Here is a 21,087-nt window from a genome sequence, read left to right as displayed (position 1 = left end):
GCCAGTGGGGCTCCGGTAGCATCCAGGGGGCTTAACTGAAACGGAACAGGTCTTTCTTCCTGTTGCCTTGGTAACGAGAATCCCTTCATGCAAATGATGGTGTGGTGCAAGAAGCTGAATGTAAATGAAACGCGTGGCAGACAGGCAGAGAGGTAAGTGACCTGTCTAACGCCACTTCCGTGGAAAGACAGTGACGCTCCGAGAAGGACTTCGGGAGGGCTCGGGACGTGGGAGGTGTCCAGGTGGAGACCAGGACTGCACGGAGCTACATGGCAGAATTGTCCTGGCTCCTGTGTGCGGTTCAGTGAAGGCTGGCCAGGTCTTTGCGTGTCTTTGTCTACCTGCCCCGACGGCCACAGGCGGGGGCTTCTGGGGAGGTGGCTTTGAGGTGGCAGCAGCGGTGTGGAGACAATCACGGTAGGTAGAGGAAGGGAGTCTGTGACCAGCCAGCGGGACAGTGGCTTGAGACACAGGTGACCGAGGAGGCCCTCAGAGGGCAGATGTCCAAGGTCATGGACTCCTAGGGCTTGGAGCCTGATGCCTCGGGGCCCTGGGGCTGGGGATCCTGTCCAGATCACTCTGCTGGCTCTGCTGCGGCGTCTACGTCCTGGTCCCAGGCCTCGATCTCGCCCTGTGTGGTGTGGAGTGTGTGTGCTGCTCTGTTCGCTGCCGCCCGAGGTGGGTATGGTGGGAGAGGCTTCGCGCAGGCTGTTTGGGGAACGGCTTTGCCAGCGCTGTAAGCAAGCATGAGACGCAGTCTCCGCGCCAGCGGCTGGCTGCAGCCTGGGCGAGCCACTCGGCATCTGCGGGCTGTTGTAGGTCGACACGGCCGCTGTAATCACACAGGATTGGGAGAAACGGGCCTGGATAAAGCTTCCCTTCGCACAAAAGGGGGCTCACCCTGAATGCTTCCAGGGAGCTCAGAATGTGGCTGGGATGCCGAGGCCCGCCGCCATGCCACAGAGTGGGCCCTGGTGATGTATGAGGTTCACCCGTCCTTGCTTGGTGCTCAGGGACATTTTCACAGTTCCACTGCTGATGCATTGCCTCGCTTATGTAATAAACTGTGTACTTAAAGTACACACACGAACAGCCTCTGGCTCTGGCATTTGCCGGTGGCCTGTCCCCTGGTGGGCAGGCCAGGGTGGCCAGTGTTTGGTGTTTGCAGTGCAAGGTGCACACGCCGTGGAACTAACCTCGCTCTGACGGATCTTCCTGCCCTGAGACTGGAGCTTCCGTGTATGCACTTGGTTATCACAGGAGGCCTGGAACCAGACGAACAAGCACTTCTGAAGGAAAAGCCAGCTTGGCCCCGGTAGGGTCCCCGGACAGTCCTGCCTGGCTGTTCCCAAACCCGGTTTCCTGGCTCACTTCTTTGGGGCACATTGAATTTGTAAGTTGCTAGAATTGCAAATTTACAGGGTTTAGCCTTGACCCTGAAAAGGACTGATTCCTTCAGGGGTCTTAGGGCCTGAGAGCCGTTGCAGGCCTTTGCCACGGAATAGCGTTGCCGTGGGGCAGTGCCAGGAGCCCACAGGACAGTCTGGGGAACCCGCATGCTCAGTGGGCTGTTCGTACCATTGAAAGCTCTGAAAGGTTCACCGTCCTTCAGGAGGAGGAGGTCCCCATCTTGAACTTCAAACAGCTGTATTTCTTGAATGACCTTTCCGTCCTCCCCTATTTCCAATGCTCTGGGGCTCACCTGGGATTTCTGTGCCCGGAGTCTTTGCCGACGGCCCTCCCCAAAAGGTGGCTGGACGATGATATTTCGTGTTTCTGTCTTCTGCCCGCGCCCAGCTGGCTGTTCCTTAAAGTTCACGAGGTAATCCGTGTAATTACCTCCTTTCCCCCCTCACGTGTCAGTGTGCTTCGGAAGGGGGCCTCCAGGCTGAATACCGAGTACGTGACCCCAGCGGGTGACAGATCGCCACAGACTTGGCGTGTTTGACCAGCACCAGTTTATCCTTTCATGCTTCTGGAAGTCAGAAGTCCAACATCAGTCGCACCCGGCTCAAGCCAAGGTTATTTGCAGATTGTGTGGCTCAGGGAGGCAAGCTAGAATCTGTTTCCTTTTCTTTTCTGGCCCCTGGAGGTGGCCCCTGGACACTCTGACCTCTGTCTCCATTGCATGACCCCTCCTCTGCCCTCCACTCTCCTGCCGCCCTCTGGTAAGGACGGATGTGACCCCAGCAAGCCCACCAGGAAGTCTGGGACAACCTCCCCCTCCCGAAGTCCCATCTGCCAAGTCTGTCTTGCTGTGTAAGGTGGCGTGGTCACAGATGCTGGGGACTGGGTTGTGAATATCTGGAGGGCGCTGCTCTGCCCACTGAGTGGCATTCACCACGTGTGGCTCTAAGATCTGTGGTCCCTGGGCCTGCAGACGGCAGCACAGCACAAAGTCGCTGCCTAGAACCCAACAGAAGGGGCAGACGCTCGGGTTGTTTTCACTCTCGGTGTTATGAGTCCTGCTGTAAGGGACGTCGTTGTACAAGGTTTTGCTTAAACACCTGTGTTCCGTTCTTGACTGGACGTGCTTGGTTGTATGTGAACTCTGTGTTGAAATGACTGGGTGGCCCCGAGCTGTTTGTTACAGAGCTGTCCCAGACTCACACTCCTGTCAGCAGTGAAGCGGGCTCCGATCTCTCCATATCCTTGGGTGGATACGTATGGTCCGTCTATAAGATGGAACGAAGCCTTAGCTCAGGCTGCCGTGTGGAGGAGGCTTAGAAATGCAACGTGGGATGAGAGAGATGGACACACAAGACTCTAGAGCACGCGATTGCATTTATAAGGAATATCCATGGAGACAGAAAGCAGGTCAGCTATTGCCAGAGGAACGGGGGTTGGGGTGTGCTGCTGATGGACACCCATTCCCTTTGGGGTTGACGAAAGCATTCAGGACAGAGAGTGGTGATGGTTGCACGTCATAGAATTCCCTTATTGCAGTGGAGTATGTGCTTGACAGTGGGTGAAGTGGTGAATGTGACGTTATGTGCAGTTTAACCACAATACGAACAGCACCAAAGAGGAGGACCTCCTTTCTTCTTGAAAGTTACCCGAAAGTCTTTTCTCCTCCAAGATGTTTTGGGCCCACGTAGGGCTACTGATTAACCTTCCCGATGGTTGTTCCACGTAAACCGCTTCATGAGAATCAACTCCTCTTGACAGCTTTTCCTAGGACTCTCCAGGAATGAAACATATTCTTAAGAATTCAAGCTATTCCTAGAGCTCACGTTTCCCCGCGGGCAGTTACTTCACAAGGAAGGACCCTCACCACTTTTTTTTTTGGTGGAGCTTGGAACAGTTCCACATTCTGCTGGATTTCTTTTTTCTAAACGGACCTGATGGTTTTCTTTGCTTTTCTTCTTAAAACTCATGAGCTATTTATTTCATGCACGTTTAAAAATACAGAGACTATTGTAATGTGCATCCATCCACACGCAGCTTTAGCACTGTTTACTATCTTTCCTGATTTGCTACAGAGCTAAAAAGTAAAAGCAAAACCAGAGCTCTTCCTCCACATTCTTCTTCCTTCCTCCTTAGAGCTAACCGCGATCCTGAATTATATGTTTATTGCTTGATGAATATTTATGTAATTTTACCACATAAGTACCTTTCCACAGACAGTGCATTTGGCATGTTTTCAAACTTTATATAAATAGATTGTGCTGGAAGAATCATTTTGCAAGTTTTCTCTTTTGCTCAGTGCAACATTTCCCAAATTAATCCCTGTTGATACATGCGGCTCTAATTCTTCCATCCCTCCATGTGCAATATTCCATAGAGCAAGTTTCCTATCACTTCACTCATTTGTCCATTTTGGATAAGTGCTATGTAAAATTTTTGCTCTTGTAGATGTCAGTGCCCATTTTTCATACAGGAATCTTACTTATTTGTATTAGACCCTCCAGTGGGTAGTGAGTTTTAAGATGAGGGCTGTAACTCATTAATGAATGTGGCCTGAAAGGATGAATAGAGAAATTGGGTAGATTAGCACAGAATTGAAAATACCCACAGTACGGCCATTCACAGCCTCTGCATCTGCATATCCAGATAGTCCAGGGTGTACAGGAAAAGAAGTATTACTTTGTGAAACTTGTGTCTTTTCGGTGCGTGAGCTTTTTGGTCGTCACGCCAAAGACTTCTTTCTGGGGGGTAGGAATGACAAAATGAGATGCTCGAGCTGTGTCATGTGTCAGGGACAGAGAAGTGCTTGCTTCATCCTCAGGTTTACGTTATCCTCAGCTTTCTATCTCTTACCAAAGTGGCCCCCAGGCTGGCTGTAGCAGTTGGCAAGTTGTATCTGAGGGTAAAAGATTTGGAGGTGAGAGGGTATTTTAGTCACTTCCTCATCACTGGGACACAGTACCTGGCCCTGGCTGTTTAAAGCAGGAGAGTTCACTGAGGTGACGTTTTTAGTCTGTAGTTGGCTTCCTTCCATAGGCAGGAAGGCATGGAGGAAGGGCCTGGCGGAGGAGGCTGCTCAGCTCATGGCGACCAGGAAGCAGAGCGAGAGGGAGGAGCCAAGGAGGGAGATGACCCCTTCTTGGCCACGCCCACAGGGACGCCTCTTCCAACCAGGCTGCACCTCCTCACAGCCTTACCGCGTGCCCTCCTGTGGGCTGGGGTTCTCCCGGCTGAATTTTATGGGTTTTCCATTGTTTTGTTGGAGGGGCCCATGCCACTTAATTTCTCTGCTGTCAAGAAGCAGAATTAAGCTATTCCTCTTGGTGAAAGAATGGTTCAGGTGGGGGACAATGGATGCAACAGGCCGTGGTTAAACACTGGCTGCGAAGCTGATGGATTGGCTGTCACTTGGATCTTGCTATAAAGGGGCAGAAAGTGATACCTAATCACTTCCGAAAAATACAACACTGAGGATGAATTTGATGCATCTTGATGTTCAGCGACTCATTATGGCCTACTGTTATTCTCCAGCGGTGATCGACCAGCACCCTCCACCTTCCCGTGGACTGAACAGTTCTGAAGCAGAGGTGTGCTTGCTTTCGAGTGACTCTGCATCCCCTGAGCTTTGTGAGCCCACGGCCCGAGGCCGCTTAGCCCTGGCTCCGCCATGGTAGGTGTCTGGGTGGCAGCCCGGGACCTGCTTTGTTTGGTTTGCAGAGCTTTCCTTGTCCCTTCATGTTGGGCCAAGTTAAAACTATATGGTCGGACTATTCTGGAGCGACTGGAAACACATGACCCCTGGAGCTGCCTCTGGCTGCTCTGATTAGAAAAGGCCCTGGCTGAGCCCAGTGGCACACGGCTGTTGTCCCAGGGCTTTGGGAAGCTGAGGCGGGAAGATCTCAAGTTCAAGCCCAGTTTGGGCAACTTAGCAACTTACTGAGCCCACATCTCAAAATAAAAAATAAAATGAAATGGACTGGGGGTGTAGCTCAGTGTGAAGGTCCTGGGTTCAGTCCCCAGTGGGGGAAAATAACAAACAAACAACCAGGCTCAGGGATGTGTGTGGGTTTTTCATTACTGTGATGAAGTATCAGATATGAACAATTTAAAGGAGAATTTTTTTGGGCTCAAAAGATTTTAGTCCATGGTCAGCTGGCTCCATGGGTTTGAGGCCTGTGGGAGCAGAAACACCATGGAGGAGAAAAGCTGCCCACTTCATGGTAGCCAGGAAGTAGGGGAGGGAGAGAGAGAGTTGGATTTGAACTTGTGGGGATCCTCCTGCCTCAGCCTCCCTAGTGCTGGGATTGCAGGCGTGCACCACCGCACTGAGCTTTCTTCCTTTCTGTACTGGTGATTGAACCTAGGGCCTTTGTGCTGGGCTACATCCCCAGCTCTTTTAATTTTATTTATTTACTTTTATTTTCAGACAGTTTTGCTAAGTCACTAAGTTGCTTTTCCTCTTAAAACTCAGGAGCTACTTATTTCAGGCATATTTAAACATACAAACTTGGGCTCGAACTTGGGATCCTCTTGTCTCAGCCTCCTAGAGTGCTGTGATTATGGGTGTGTGTCACAGTCCTCTGATGAAAAGTTTTTCTTGATATTCCTCCCTGTGACCTACAAGTCATTTCAGCTCCTTTTGCCTTACCTTGCTCAACTTTAACACAGGGGAACTTTGGTATTTACTGGGCAGGGTCTTCTCAGATTTTGAGATCTGTGGAAAGTGCCTGCGGCGTCATCTGGCCTGGGCTCAGCGCTGTAGGGTGGGGCTGCCCTGGTGCCCCTGGCTTCCACTGTGTCTGGTATCACCAGTAGCCACGGCATTCTGGTATCCTGGTGTCACTGGTATCCATGGCGTCTGCGGAAGGCGGGGTCCTCCAGGGGAGAGTGGGTTCGAGGCAGGTGTGGAGGCCTCTTTCTCTGCAGCCCTGAGTGTCCTTGAGATTGGTACACAAATAGAAGGCTTCTGTGTTGAAGGAGGTCAAGGTGAGACACCATCGGGGTAAGCGAGGGCCTCTGAGGTAAAGGTGCGGAGAAGTGGGGGAGCGACCCTGAGGAACCATCAGAGGCCTTTGATCGCCACTGAGTTCCTTTCTGAACGCAATCCCTGAGGTCTGCTTTGCTTGGACCTGTGGTGCCGCCCCTGTGGGTCCCTTGGCCGCCAGAGAAGCCTGGGGACCTGGAAAGGGTTCTCCCGGCCAGGCCACGGGGACAGGCATAGGGTGGGACTGGAACGGGGACAGCAGGACTCGGCGGTGGGGTAGTGGCCTCTGAACCTCCTCTGTGACGGGGGGCTTCAGCACAGCTCACCGTGGAGATGCCACGCATCAGCCCAAGCTTTGCAGACCTTCTCCGGCGGCCTCTCCCCACAGTAGGAAAAGCGCTTCGGAAAGAATTCTTCCTCAAATAGTACTTTTTTAACCAGAAATATGCCATTAGGCAAATGATGTTGGATCTTCCCAGGGAATTTCAAGCTACATTCAGTACTCTTTTCCATTCTACTTTTGCCCGTTTCCAAGTCAACACTAAACAAAGCAAGTGCTTGAGCAGGGGCCCGGGCCGTTAGTTGTGGAGGAGCAAAAACACAAGTGGTTTTAAGGTGTTCCGGAGGGAAAATTGCTGTGAAATCTCCTGTCTGTTACTGTGTAAAACCAGGGAGCCACGTCTGCGGTGCAGAAGCAGCCCAGCCGAGTCTCCTATCTGCCCACGCCCAGGGGGCCTGGATTTGAGTATTACCTGAGGACTGGGGAGTTTGGGATTTGCTGGGATTTGCTAGAGGGGCGCAAAAACTGGCGTCAGTTAAAATTACAGTCTTTGCAGTTGGCGCAGGGCTCAAGTCCAGACGCCAGTGTTTGCTAGCTGTGCGACCCGGGGGGCTCGGCCGTGTGCCTTAGTACCTCACCAGTGGCACAGAAAGGCAGACGGTAGCTGCTCGGACGTTTGTGCCGGGGACCTACGGGGTAATCGGTCTGAAGTGTTTGGTGGCCCTTGGCAAACAAGCTCCTGAAAAGAACGAAAGACGACGTTCCATTCAGGATGCAGACCACGTGTCTGCGACCACAGGCGGTCAGTGTCAGGTACTCTCTGTCCCGCTGTGGCGTTGAGTTTTGGACACACAGCTGTGCCGTCATCATGTGACAGCTCCAGAGACTCACTTCAGTCTTGGTGAGCGCCAAGTGGGCGGGATGAAGCAGATCTGGGGGTTCTGTGGGGCCCCGAGTCCCCAGTCACAGTGGTCATCCCTCTGGTGGTGAGGAAGGAGGAGGCCAAGGGCTGGCGGGGCTCCCCGGTTTCTCTTGGCAGGGCGTGTCCAGATTTTCATGAGTGTTACCGTTCTCCTACCTGCGGATCAGTGCCTTCTGCCAGGGGGGCCGCCTGAGAGCAAGGTGTCCCTGAGCAGCCCCAGGTGCTCCATCAGTTTTCTTCTTGAGGTGGGGGGCTTCGGTGGGGCCCCGGGCGTCCTGTGGAAGACGGCCCTTGTCATAGTCCTGGGCAGCAGGACCGGCCGAGCCTTCTGGTCTGTGAACCAGGCACTGGCAGGACCGTCCATGGCTGTAAATTCCACTTGGTGCAGGGAGGGTTGGCACGTTGGCCTCTTTGTCACCTCCTGAAGGGGAGGTGCTGATGCGGCGTCTTCCGTGGTTACCTCCCGGTCCCTCTAAGACTCTTGCGCCATTTCTGGGGTCCCCACTGGGAAGGAGTGGCTGGGCTCCCTGCTTCACGCGGGCTTCAGGAGCCGGGTAACAGTCAGTGCTGTGGGACTGCTTTTGTCTGTTCTTTTGCTCCCAGTTCCTTCTCAAGCCGGAAAGCTCATCTATCTTAAATTGGAGTGGAAACATTGTAATTAAACTTTTATAAGTGAGGTAGATTTACAGCTAAGCTGGTTAGATTTTTCATTGTCAACAGATGCCATGGAAGCTAAAAGAACCCACGGAACTGCGAGAAAAATGCTTTTTTGTTTTTTAAAAATCTGTTAACAATGGCAGACTTTATTTTATTTGTTGTCTCTGGTGCTTTAGTGACAATGAGATAGAAGGCAGCTGCGCACCGTGAAATTGCATTGTGTGGGGAAGGGCCGGGCTGATGGAAGTGAATTTTTTCCCCTGTGGTAATTTATTAAGGCTGCCTTGGCTGCCTGGGGAAACGCAGTGTCTATTTGGGGCGTCTGTGGGCGAGGGCAGCGTGGTTTATTCTCCATCCATCTTCTCTGTCCTCCTTTCTCTTGGGGATCAACTCTCTTCTGCATACAAAAGATTTGGGATGTAACCGGATAAAAACCCTCCCAATTATTGGAAAGACACCCCACTTTTTAAATTCATGCTCCCCATTTTGCATGGAATGCTCTTACTCATTTTCCTCTGTGTAATTTAGAAATAGATTGATAGATTTGGAAAAAAGAAAGCAGAAAGAACCACCGTTGACATTTTTTTTCTAGTTTCACTCGGGGCTTGGGTTCTCTGTGTTTCTTACATTCTGCGTAAACAGCTTTCTGTCCTGCTTCGTTAGGGCTGACTGCCTGCCGTGTGCATTTGCACGTGTAGTCACAAACCTGTGAGCTTTTTGACCGCACTTCCCTATTTCTTCATAGGAGGGTGGCATAGTTTGTTTCTAAACGTTTTATTGTTCTAAGTCATGCATGGAACTTGGTCTTCTAGATTGCTCCTGGAGTATGTTCCTGATGTGATGGCCCTGTGTGTTGGTATTTTGGAGGCTTTATTGCATACTTCGGAAAACTGCTTTCCCGAAAGTGCCAGTTAGTGCCGGCGAGGGTCCCTCTGATGCATTACGTGGCCACGCCCTCCACAGCCCCTGGAATGTGTCCCGCCGCTGCTGCGGCTGTCGTGAGGCAGGTGTAGATGGCCCTCATGTCACTGTGGCTGGAGAACTCAAGGAGAGGAGCGCAGCCTGCATCACCTGCAGGTCGGATGCAACCCATGGAAAAGCCTGGGAGCACAGTGAGGGTCCCGGGAGGGAAGAAATTCCCCTCCCACACACCAGCCTGCTGCTCGCCCTGTGCATTTAGGACCGGCCCACGGTCACAGCGGCCCTAGCCTGTCTCCCCGACTGGGTCTGTTTTCCAATTGCAGGAATCCCCAACCCGGGCTATGCAGCGGGGGTGTGCAGCCCCTCCTCACAGCTCCTCCCAGCTTGAGCGCCGCCTCCTGTGAGTCAGCGGCACCTTTAGATTCTCCTAGGAGCGCGGGCCCGTGGTGAGCTGCGAGGGATCTAGGTTGTGCTCTCAGTGAGAATCTAACGCTGGATCATCTTCAGTGGAGCTGAGGCGTGGTGCTAGCACTGGGGAGTATAATTATTATGTATCACACACGTATACTGAGAAAAGAAAAAGAAACTGAAGAGTAAATCCTCCCACCCCCACCCACGGAAAAACTGGCTCCTACGAAACAGTTCTGGAGCCAAAAAGCCTGGGCATGGCTGCTCCGTTGAATAAAGACTGATGCCCACTCTGGCAGTGTCATGGCTTGTGTCTGGCTGTCCCTTCAAAGCCTCAGGTGGTCACAGGTGGGGCTTTTTGAGGTGGCTGGATCTAGAGTGTGCGACTGACTCATGGTGCAATGCTGGGATTAAGGGTGCTGGGATTGAGGATGAGTGATTACTAAACCGGTCCACTGACTGGTTAGGCACCGCCCTAACCCCAGTAGCTTGCATACAGTACCGGGGCAGAAAGAGGCTTGTCTCGTCCTCTGGTTGCTTGCTCCTGTCTGCCTGCTTGCCATGGACTGTTTCTCTTCTGATTCTCTCGGCCATGTACCCTGCCCTGGAGCCAGCAGATTATGGACTGAAACCTCTACAAACTGTGAGCTAAAGAAACCTTTCCTTCCTTAACTTTGGGTGTCGGGTGTTTTGTCCCAGCAACTAGAAAAGTAACAGAGACAGGCAGGAAAGGTCGGACCTGTGCCTCTCCTCTGCCCACAGTGCTATCATGTCAACATTTTCGCTTACTCGCTAATTGTGAAATATGTCCGATTCCTCTAAATTTCTTTTCTCTGTAATGGGACCAAATATCTTTCAGAACTGACCATTTCTTTTTCTTATGTCTGGTAACTCTGTGATAGTGCCAGGCCGTGGTGGAGGAGGCAGGCACTATCTCTCCTTGCATCCTCCCTGTCGCTGATGAGCGACTTCAGGCATGGAATCCCTCACTGCCTCACTCTCTTCATTTGCAAAGTGGAGGCGCCAGCACTAACAGTGCTGTAAACACCTACCTTGGCTGGTCATTAACCTGTTGCAAACACCCTTCAGCGCCTGTTCTGGGGTGAGCCTCTCACCCTTTGCAGTAGGCGGGGTTTGTCCGTAGAGGGCAGTGGAGGACGCCTACCCTCAGGTCTAGCGGGGCTCTTTGTCTTTTCTTGCCTCCCCTAGGCTGAGGCGCTGTGTGTGATGGACTCCCTGTTCTAACCCCCCACTGCAGCTGTGACTCTTGGGTGTGTAGCCCTGTGGCAAGCTCAGGGTCCTGGCCAGGCCTGGGGACTGTCTTCCCGGGGTCTCCCAGCATGGATGCCATACATTCCAGCCTGGGTGCTGCCCTGCTGGTTGGTGACTCCTGGCACCTTCGGTACACCCCTGCTGGCCTGGGCCCTGCCCCTGGGAGTGTGGCCCCTGTAGCCCCGGTAGAGATGCCTCACACCCTGGACCTGTGTCCCTGCTGTTGCGGGGGCGTCTGGACACTGACGCAGCTCTGTCCACCCCGGCCTCAGTCCTCTGTACCCAGAGTGCTATTCCTCACTTGCCTGGTCACAGGCGCCAGCTCCGGGCAGAGCCTCCCAGTGAACTCTGCGGCCCAAGGGGCTGCGACCTCTCTTCCCCAGCGGAGTCTGAATCCCTGATTCAGGAAAGCCTCCCTAGCCCCGCCAAGCTATCCATTTATTGCGTACTTTGTGTCCACTCCAGCTGTGCTGTATCAGCTCCAGTGTCTTCTTTTGTGTTCTCTTTTTACTTTGGTAACATCTTCCCCTTAAAGTTAATAGTTATTTGTATTAAACTTCTCCTGTTCACATTATGAATTGAACCCCAAGTGAAACCCCACCTCGCTGACTTGCTGTGAACGTTATCTGGGACAGTGCATAGTACACGCATGCATCACGGGAGAAGGGTAAGTGCTCAGTGATGTTAGTCATTATGACCTTTGGCGTCTTAACTTTCTCATTGATTTTTATGAGCTTTTACAGATTAAGAATGTGATCTTTGGAAGGTTAGAAAGGTGATAGAGTAAGATGGCATACAGAGCGTCCAGTTAGAACACCCGACTTAGTGTTCACTAGGAAGTAGCCATACTTGAGCATAGCTTTAGAGTAAAAGAAACTTGAGTCTGAATCAGGGTCCTGTGATTTGCTGTTCTGGGGGAAGTCCTTTAGCCTCTGGTAGCCTGCTTCTCATTTGTAAACAAGTGATACAATTCTAATTCTATTTTTAGAGCTGCTGGGAAGATTGCAAGAGAAAGAACAATAAAACATTGAGGGCAGCTTTGCTCCAATAGTAGACAGTTCATAAATATCATTTATTTCTCCTCCTTAATGGATCATTTGCTTCCGTGATTAATGCGTTAATGATGTACCGAGATTGGCCTTCACAGCAGCCTTCGGAAGCCGTTACCTTCTCTTGGTTTTGCAGAGTGAAAACCCAAGCACACAATCACTGAAGCGCGTAGCACTGTGCAGCTGGTTACGAGCAATGGAAGGACACACCTGATATGATTTTGTTGTACTCACAAGTCAGTATATTGTTTGTGTTCTACAGCTTCCTGACAAATCATACCTGGTGTCTCTTTGGAGTGACCCTCTTTGTTTTGATTTGGGCATTTGGTGTTAAACTCTACCTTCATATTACTATTTTATATCAGTTTTCTTTTGGTAAATATTTACTGGCTTGTATTTTTCTTAAACTTTTAATTTAAATGTGTATGTCAGATATTTTGGGAGTCTCTTTTGTGTTTTTATTTTTATTTTTGCTAGCCTATCAATCTTTGCCTATCAACTGGGATATTTTGTCCATTTACATTTAATGCAATCATTAATATTTTAATCTGTGCTCTTACTATGTGTTTGAACCTGATTATTCCTACCTCATTTCCTCCTTTCTTTTGGGTTGAGGAAAAGGGGGAAAGAATGGAATAAAAAAAATTCTCAGTTGGCTTCATATTTTTACATTCTCACATTTGTACATTCTCACATTCTCACATTTGTACATTCTAAAACATTATTGTTACCTTCAGATTTGAGTACCATCATGCTGGGTCTTTTATTGATAGCAAATCCAACTCTTAAATTTTGTGTGTTTTTTTTTTTTTGTTTGTTTTCTGGTACCGGGAATCGAACTCATGACCTTGCGCTTGCCAGGCAGGCGCTGTGCCACTGAGCTAAATCCCCAGCCCCTAAAACATTATTGTTTTAGTGGCTACTCTGTAGAATGCAATGTCATTTTTATTTATCAACATCTAATATTATTTGATAACATTGCCATATTTCCAGAGAATTCCTTATAATATAATGACTCCGCTTATTGTACTCCCAGTTACATGCCATTTTTCTCCTGTAGACTAATACTCTTTGTCTATAGACAATTAGTATTATTTTATGTAGTTAATATTCACTCATATTACCCATGTACTTCTCATTTTCTTTCTTTTTTTCCTACATGCTTATGTTGTTCACTTGCCTTCTGTTTCTTTAGAATTCTACTTACTGATGTTTGCTACAGGTAAATAGTATCAGTTTTTGTTTATCTGAAAATGCCTTTATTTCATTTTTATTCTGGGAGACTGTTTCTCCTGATAATGGGAACCTAAGTTGGCAGTTATTTTCTTTCAACATTTTGAATATATCATTATATTGTCTTCTGGCTTGTATTGTTTCTGTTGAAGAGGTACTGTCATTCTATTTCTACTTTCAAGGTAATTTTTGTTCAGTGACTGCTTTTTTAAAAAATAAAATCAAAAAAATTTGAGGTATAATTTGGATACAATAAAACATATCCATTTTACATGTACATCTTGATGAGTTTTGACAGATATATTCTCCCAGCTAATCACCGCTGCACATCAGGAGATTGCCGGGGTGCCTGCTGGTTTCTGATGCTTCGTCCCAGCCAACTTTGCCCACCATGTTCCCAGGCAACCACTGATGTGCTTTTGTCTCTGTAGACTGGGTTGGTCTTTTCTGGAGTTTAACACGGATGAAAAGGTACAGCTGGCATCTTTTGCTCAGCACAATGCTTTGAGACTTATGCATGATGCTGTGGGTATCGGTACCCAACCCCACACCCTACCCCTCACCTGTTGCATTCCTTTGCACAGATATGATTGATCATTTATGTACCCATTCATGTTTCCAGTTGTGAGCTATTCTGAACAGAGCTTCACTGGACATTCACATGCAAACATTTGTGTGGGTATAGGCTTACTTTTTATTTGAGTAGATATCCAGGAGTGGATTGTTGTTCAGTGTGTATGTAACCTTCTAAGAAGTGGCTACATTGTTTTTCAAAGGGACTGCATCATTTTCTATTTTCTATGGGAATGTATGAGAGATTTGATTGCTCCCTATCCCTACCAGCATTTAATATTGTCAGTCTAATTTTACCCATTCTAGTAAATATACAGAAGTATCTCTTTGTGACTTTACTTACATAATAGCTATTTTTTTTTTTTTTTTTTTTTGAGGCAGGGTCTCACTATCCAGTTCAGGCTGGCCTTGAGCTCACTTTGTAGCCCAGGCTGGTCTTGAACTCTTTTAAATTTTTTTTTCTGGTACCGGGAATCAAACTCACAACCTTGTGCTCACCAGGCAGGTGCTGTGCCACTGAGCTACATCCCCATTGCCCTGGTCTTGAACTCTCCACAATCCTCCTGTCTCAGCCTGCTGAGTGCCGGGATTACAGGTGTGTGCCACCACGCCCGGTATAATAGCTAAATATAACTAAATATTTTGGGAATTTCTCCTGTGATTATTTGGCATTCAGATATTTTTATTGGAGGGAGAATAGCTATTTAAATGTTTTGTCCATTAAAAATCAGATTCATTATTTTCTAATGATTAAGAGTTGCTTTTATATTCTGGAATACCAGTCATTTATTAAATATATGTTTTGTAATCATTTCCCCCTAGTGTTGGCTTTCCTTTTTATTTGTTTTATCAATGCCTTTATGAGCAAAGTTTTATATTTTGACAAAGTGGAGTTTATCAGTCTTTAATTTTATGGCTTACAATTTTGTGTCTTAATCTTGACCCCGTTTTAGATCACAAAGATTTTGTACTGTTTCCTTGTAGGTGTTTTATAGTTTTAGCTCTAATGTTTAGATTTACAATTTGTTACAGTTTATTTTGTATATAGTGAGAGGTAAGGGCACAGGTTTTTTTCTTTTTATTCTTCCTGTGTTCATCTAGCTCTCCCTCCTCTTGTTCCATCATGATTTATTTTTTCCCCAATGTTCCAGCAATATTTGTTGAACAACAAGAGCAACAGCAACAACATTCCTTTTCCGTAGAACTACCTTGGCACTTTTGTGGAATATCAGTTAAGTATATGTTTTTGAGTCTGTTATTGGATTCTGTTTTCTTCTACATAGCTATGTGCCCATTTTTCCGTGTTATCTTGGTTGTGTTGAAAATAAGTAGTGTAAGCTCTTGAACTTTCATCTTCTTTTGTTTTGTTTTGTTTTTGGTTTTTCTCTGGTACCAGGAACCGAACTCACGACCTTGTGCTTGCCAGGCAGGCGCTTTTGCTGCTGAGCTAAATCCCCAGCCCCCTTGAACTTTCATCTTCTGTTTCAACACTGTTTTGCTATTCTAAATCTTTTGATTTCCTCATAAGTTTACAAAGAAGTCAACCAATTTCTACAAAAAAGCCTGCTGGGATTTTGACTGAGATTACATTGAATCTATAGATCATTTTTGGGGAGAATTAATGTAAATTTTAACAGTATTGACTCATGACCTATGAATATTGTATATATATATATTAATTTAATTAGGTCTTTTAAAACTTGCTTGGCAATGCTTGGTAGCTTTTAGTGTGCAGATTTTGCACTTTGTTGAATTTACCACTAAGTTTCCTATTTCTTGATGCTATTGCATGTAAATGGAGCTGTTGTTTCAACTTTTTTTTTAATTGTTAGTTTAGAAATATAATTGATTTTTTATATTGACCTTGTATTCTGCAATTTACTAACCTCATATCCAATGGCTTTTGAAAAAGATTTTTTAGGACTTTGCATGTAGGTGATGAATGATTGTGTCCTGAGAAAATTGTGTCCTAAGAAAATTAATTTATTTTTCATACTTTACCTTTGAGAACTCCAGGCCAGTGGTGTATAGAAGGGGTGAGACGGGAAGACCTTGCCTTTTCCTGATCTTGTGGAGAAGCCATGAAGTCTTTCTCCACTAGACACATTGCTGTAGCTTATGTGCATGTGCATTTTATAAAGTTGAAGTTTTCTTCAGTGAGAGGATTTATTGTTGCACTTTATTATTTCAAAATTTCCTTTTTCATGTTTTAGAAATTTTTAAGTTTGTTGCTATGGGGAGGTTCACGGGTTGGTCATAGTGAAGTTCACTGGCTTTCAAGTGTTGAACCAACCTTGAATTCCTGTGATGAACTCTACTTGGTCATGATGTACAACCTCTTAAATTTATTGCTAGATTCTAATTATTAGTATTTTGTTAGGTCGTGTGTACTTCTGTGAGTGAGAGGTAATGGTCTCGTCACATTTTCATGTGTTTCTGTGGTTTTGTTACTGAGGCAGTGCGCGGCCTATGTAAGCATGGGAAGTGTTAGCTGACCCCAGAAACACTGCCATGGAATTTCTTTTAATAATTTCCATAAATGCTTGATGGAATTGCCCAGTGAGTCATCTTATCTTGGTGTTTTCTTACTAGGAACATTATAACTATAAATTCAATATTACTCATAGATGAATGGCAAATTATGATACTTACTTCTCGTGCATGAGGTTTTGTAGTTTTCTTTGCAAGGAATTTGCTCATTTCTGAACTGTTGAATTTATTTACGGAGAGTTGCTTGTAATATTCCTTTATTGCCCTTTAACATTAGCAGAATTTGCAGCGATGCCTATTATTTTATTCCTGATGGTCACACTTTTTTGTGGCACTAGGGACTGAACTCGGTGTCTTCACACTGAACTATATATATGTCTGTCCACAGTCTCTTTTTAAAAAAGTAAATTAATATTGAGACAAGGTCTTACTAAATTGCTAAACTGTCCAGGTTGGGCTCACACTTTTGATCTTCCTGCTTCAGCCTCCTGGGGTGCTGGGATTACAGCTCTTCTTTGTCTCTTCCTTGATTTGTCTGGCTAGAGATTAATTGATGCTTTTAGTCTTTTCAGAGCACTAGCTTTTGGGTTTATTTTCCATTTCTCTGATTTGACTTCTTCCTTTACTGTTCCTTCCTTTCTGCTCAACCTGGGTTTAGGTTTACTGTTTGCTCATCTTTTCCTACGGCTTTGGGCAGGCTGGTACGGCTGGGGGGTTACCAGTGCATAATAAACTCCCTCTGGTAGGTGTGTTTTATGTGTCAGTGTGGACAGAAGAACTCAGAAACGTGGCAGAGTTTTGGAAGAGGGAGAAAATGCATTCTGAGTGTGGAAACCAGCGGGGGAGGGAGGGACTTTCACAGCTGAGTTGCATTTGGAGGTAGTGCTGTGGCTCATGATTCTAAAACTGTGCCTCTGTGAGTGTTCATGTATACATGTATGGGTATACATGTCTAAACATGTGGATTTGTACATGTATACAGGTATTCATATTGACATGTGTGGGTTATGTGTGTATGTGTGCATATGTACAGGCATGCTTGCTTAAGTATGTGGATTTGAATATATGTGATATCTATCTATATGTGATCTCTCTCTGTTTCTCTGTCTCTCTGTCCCTCACTGTCTGCTTTGTGCAGTTAGAGGGCTAAGAGTCAGTGGCCTTTCAGTGGCCAGGATGGTACCCGGCAACCAGCCTTTGCTCCTTTATACCCTTCTGTTCTAAGTGTGGCGGGGAAATGGTTGGTTGCACGTCTGCACAGACCAGCACGAGATGAACCCGTCACACTCTTCACGCAAGGAAAAAAGTGGTGCTCGCATGTCTCAAGGACATAGGCCAGAGTTGAAGGGGATTCCCACTGTTCAATATGGGACAATCTGAACACCAAATAACCAGGTACCATAATAAATATGACTTTGACAAAGCAGGAATTCAGTTACTAAAACAATAAATAGTTACCTAAATGGTGGGGGAAGCAGGTCTCTCGCACACAGTGCAATACCACCCCCCATGGGAAGGGATACTGGCATGAGGGAAAAAGGTAAGAATTTAGTGTCATTGTAAGTACAGACTGTGCCCAGCGCAGAGTCTCAGAAGATGCTGGACCTATGGAGAAGGCTGATGACTGGCAGGTCACCAGCATGACCTCAGGGCTCCCCGCAGATTGCTGATTGGTTACTGGGAACACACAGTGATTACAGCGGTGAACCCCAGCTGCAACCTGACTGGGAGATTGAAATCAGCATTTCCAGGTAGGGGTGGCTGGACGCTCTGTGTCCCCAGATTTGATTCTCTGAAAGCACGCCCTCTCTTGGTAATACCACCCCAGCCAGTGGTGTGTAACGTGAGCACATCTAATCATGGAAGTCACATCAGACAAACCCACAGAGAGGATTTTAGACAAGGAAGTGGGGTGTGTGTGTGTGTGTGTGTGAGAGAGAGAGAGAGAGAGAGAGAGAGAGAGGGAGAATCGTGTATTTTAAAGCAATGATTTAAAGAGTTAAAGGATGGATGTCATTGGGTCAATTGATAAAAATCGGGATAGCAGCCATTCCGTAGCTGTGAATATGGTCTAAGCGTTAAATGTACTGGCAGGACAGCTGTGCTGTGCTCACGTTCTAGAATATTCCTACTTGCAGGAAATGCTCACTGAAGTGCTTGGGGGTAAAGGCCCATCGTATGAATAAACTGCCTCCTGGTGGTTTATGAGAAGTAGAAAAGGTGTGTGTGCTTGTGTATGTGCATGCACGCGTGCGCGTGTGTGCGCGTGTTGTGTGTGGGGGGCATAGGTGCACTAGCCTGAGCAAACAACCGTGCAAGTGATAAAGCAGATGGGGTTGACGTCACCAAGAGGTGAATTTGAGTGAGGCCGGATGAACGCGGAATGCCCACTGGGCACCTGAGGAAGCGGCTGCGTTGTTCTCTAGAATGACCGCGCCGTCTGCCGCCTCTCTGCCGCGTGCGGGTGTTCTCGCCTCCCTCGCTGTCCTTCGCTGGTTTTGCGGAAGCTTTTGAGCACGGCGAGTTTGAGCAGTGTCAGGAACCCACATGCCTCTGATTTTGGCCTCGGGACGGTTAGCCGCGTGCAGGTCCCCGCATTTCCCTGTCCGTGGAATTCCTCTTCCTATCATTTGCTGATTAGCTGATTGCTTTTTATTGATTTATAAATGTTCATCATATATTTTGGATATTAATCTTTTTTATTTTAAAGAGACTAAAAAAACAAAATAACAACAACATAGACAAAAAACAACACAAAAACAGTTAAAATGATACAGGGTTTCAAAACAAAGTGACAGGAATTAACAGTGGTTGTTATAGTACATATTGTTATCCTCAATGAAGTTACTCAGTTTAGTGGATGTAAGAATGCAAAATTGATCAAACCTTTAAGGAGAATAAAACATGATAAAAAAATAGAAATGATATAGAGTTTCACTAAAACAGATGGTAGGAATTCACAAATGGTTGTTATATTGCATATCATTATCTTCAAATTTGCTGTTCAGATTACCAGATATAAGCATGCAGAATTGGTCAAAAAAATTTAAACATTCACTGTTCCTTTCAATTAATCCTTTTTAAAAATTTAGGCATCAAATACTGTCTTTGGTTTATCACTTGCCTTCACTTTTTATGGACTCTTTTGCCATATATGTTAGAAATTTTGCCGTGGTCAAATTATCAATCTTATATTCTGTGGCTTCGCCTTTTGTCTCCTGTGATAAATCTCAAACCTTGTCTCCCATTTTTTAAAAGTGATCTTATTTTTTTTTTGCACCTCACCGAGTTGGGTGTGTGCATGTGTGTATATAGTCGTGTACCACATAGTGGCAGTGCCGTCATCGATGACCCGCACAGGGTGGGCGTGGTGTGCAGCCTCGGTGTGAAGTAGGCTGTCCCCTCTAGGTGTGTCATGTGCACTCTGATGTTCACACAAGCCACGTGCTTGTCCACACACTTGCCACATTTCCTATTGTTCAGGGGTGCGTGGGACGGCTGTGTGTGTGTGTGCGCATGTGCATGACCCAACGCTAATTTTTGTATTCACTCACAGAGTGTTGTTTGCTTCTTACTTTGAAATTTTGTATCAGTGTTAAATGAGGGCCGTTGGTGACCGTCCCTGTTTTCCCGGCCTGGGCCCGCAGGGGAGCAGGAAATGGCCAGGGTCCGTGCTGCCACCTGCTAGCTGTGTGTCTGTCCATCCACAGACACTTTGTTTCTTCCGGCCCTGATTTCCTCCTCCTCAAAACAAGGGCATTAATCTACTATCCCTAAATCCCCTTCCACCCCTCTTGTTTACATGATGTTCCCGTGATGAAATCTAATCTTTGGAAAGATTTGTCATCAGTGCTGCTGAAGATCTTTGACTTGAAAGTACGTTATACATTGAAAATCAGGGACAAAATAGATCCTTGCAAACCTCTTCTGGCAGCGGCATCTCCTGAGCACAGGTGACGGTCTGTGAGGCTTCTCAGAGAGGCTGCGTGAAGCAACAGCTACAGGTGACCTAGGAAGCTACAGAGAGGTGTGCTGTTACGCTCGCCGTCCACGTTCTGCTCCTGGAGTCCAAGTGCACACTGGCTTACTAAACTCTGCAGTTTCGTGCAGCCAGATGACCGTCACCAAAGCCCGGAGAACACAGGAATTCTCAGCCTGGTGCGTGCCCGCTGTGCTGTCACTGTGCCATGGCCTGTCACGGTGCCCTCTGGGACTGTTCCTGCCTTGTTAATTACTGTTTGGGCAGCTGGTGCTAATCCCTTACCCCAGGAACAGGGCCAGGCCCGGCAGAAGACGTCTCTTGTCCTTGCTGAATTTACCATTGTTTCGCTCCTGCACATGGCTCTGGAGCTCTGAATGGAGCTTTCAAGTAGGGCTCGTTCTGCAGAGCTGTGGGGGCCCTGGCTCCGACCTACCTACATGGCGAAGCCCCGTTAGGAACGCCACGCTTCTGTACTCAGGAGCAGGCAGTAACGTTATCATTACAACCCTAACGTTACAAGCACGGCTCTCTGTATTCGTTCTGACGTCTGGAAAGAAATGAGTGTAAAATAAGAATCCTGGCGTGGATGGCATTGCTCCTTCTCCCCCTGCCTCTGTTCTCCGTCCTGCTACAAATATAGATGAGTAGTGGTTATGCCAGTAGGGGACAAGGGTACCTGTGTACACCAGATGCGTGTGTGCGTGTGCGCACGCACGTGTGACACTTCTCCTTGATCCCAGCACCCGCTGCATCTGAGGGCGACAAGAGCAAGCCGTCCCCCTCTCCCGACACCGAGCGCCAACAGTCAGCGCCCATTTAGGTCTTTCAGATGGGGCATCTGCAGAGACGGGCTGCCATAGAAAACATTTTGCTTCAAGCGTCAAAGAGAAAACATTTCTGTCATCCAGA

At 47.3% G+C, this 21,087-nt stretch overlaps 1 protein-coding gene and 1 long non-coding RNA gene across 4 annotated transcripts in view; one reads left to right on the top strand and one right to left on the bottom strand.

The window, feature by feature from the left end:
- The window catches only part of LOC102026220 (transmembrane protein 132B), a 213,553-nt gene that overhangs the window by 36,514 nt on the left and 155,952 nt on the right, over positions 1-21,087 (top strand). The window lies entirely within an intron of this gene.
- On the bottom strand, positions 2,766-6,209 carry LOC102008106. Its single transcript, XR_001230999.1, has 2 exons — positions 6,056-6,209; positions 2,766-4,303 (listed from the first exon to the last, which is right to left on the bottom strand). It is a non-coding gene; the product is annotated as an uncharacterized LOC102008106 (long non-coding RNA).

The sequence above is a fragment of the Chinchilla lanigera genome, unplaced genomic scaffold (assembly GCF_000276665.1).
Source record: "Chinchilla lanigera isolate Chin_1 unplaced genomic scaffold, ChiLan1.0 scaffold00081, whole genome shotgun sequence".
Classification (NCBI taxonomy): Eukaryota; Metazoa; Chordata; class Mammalia; order Rodentia; family Chinchillidae; genus Chinchilla; species Chinchilla lanigera.
The sequence above is the reverse complement of the archived record's forward strand: the minus strand, read 5'-3'. Positions and strand labels throughout refer to the sequence as shown.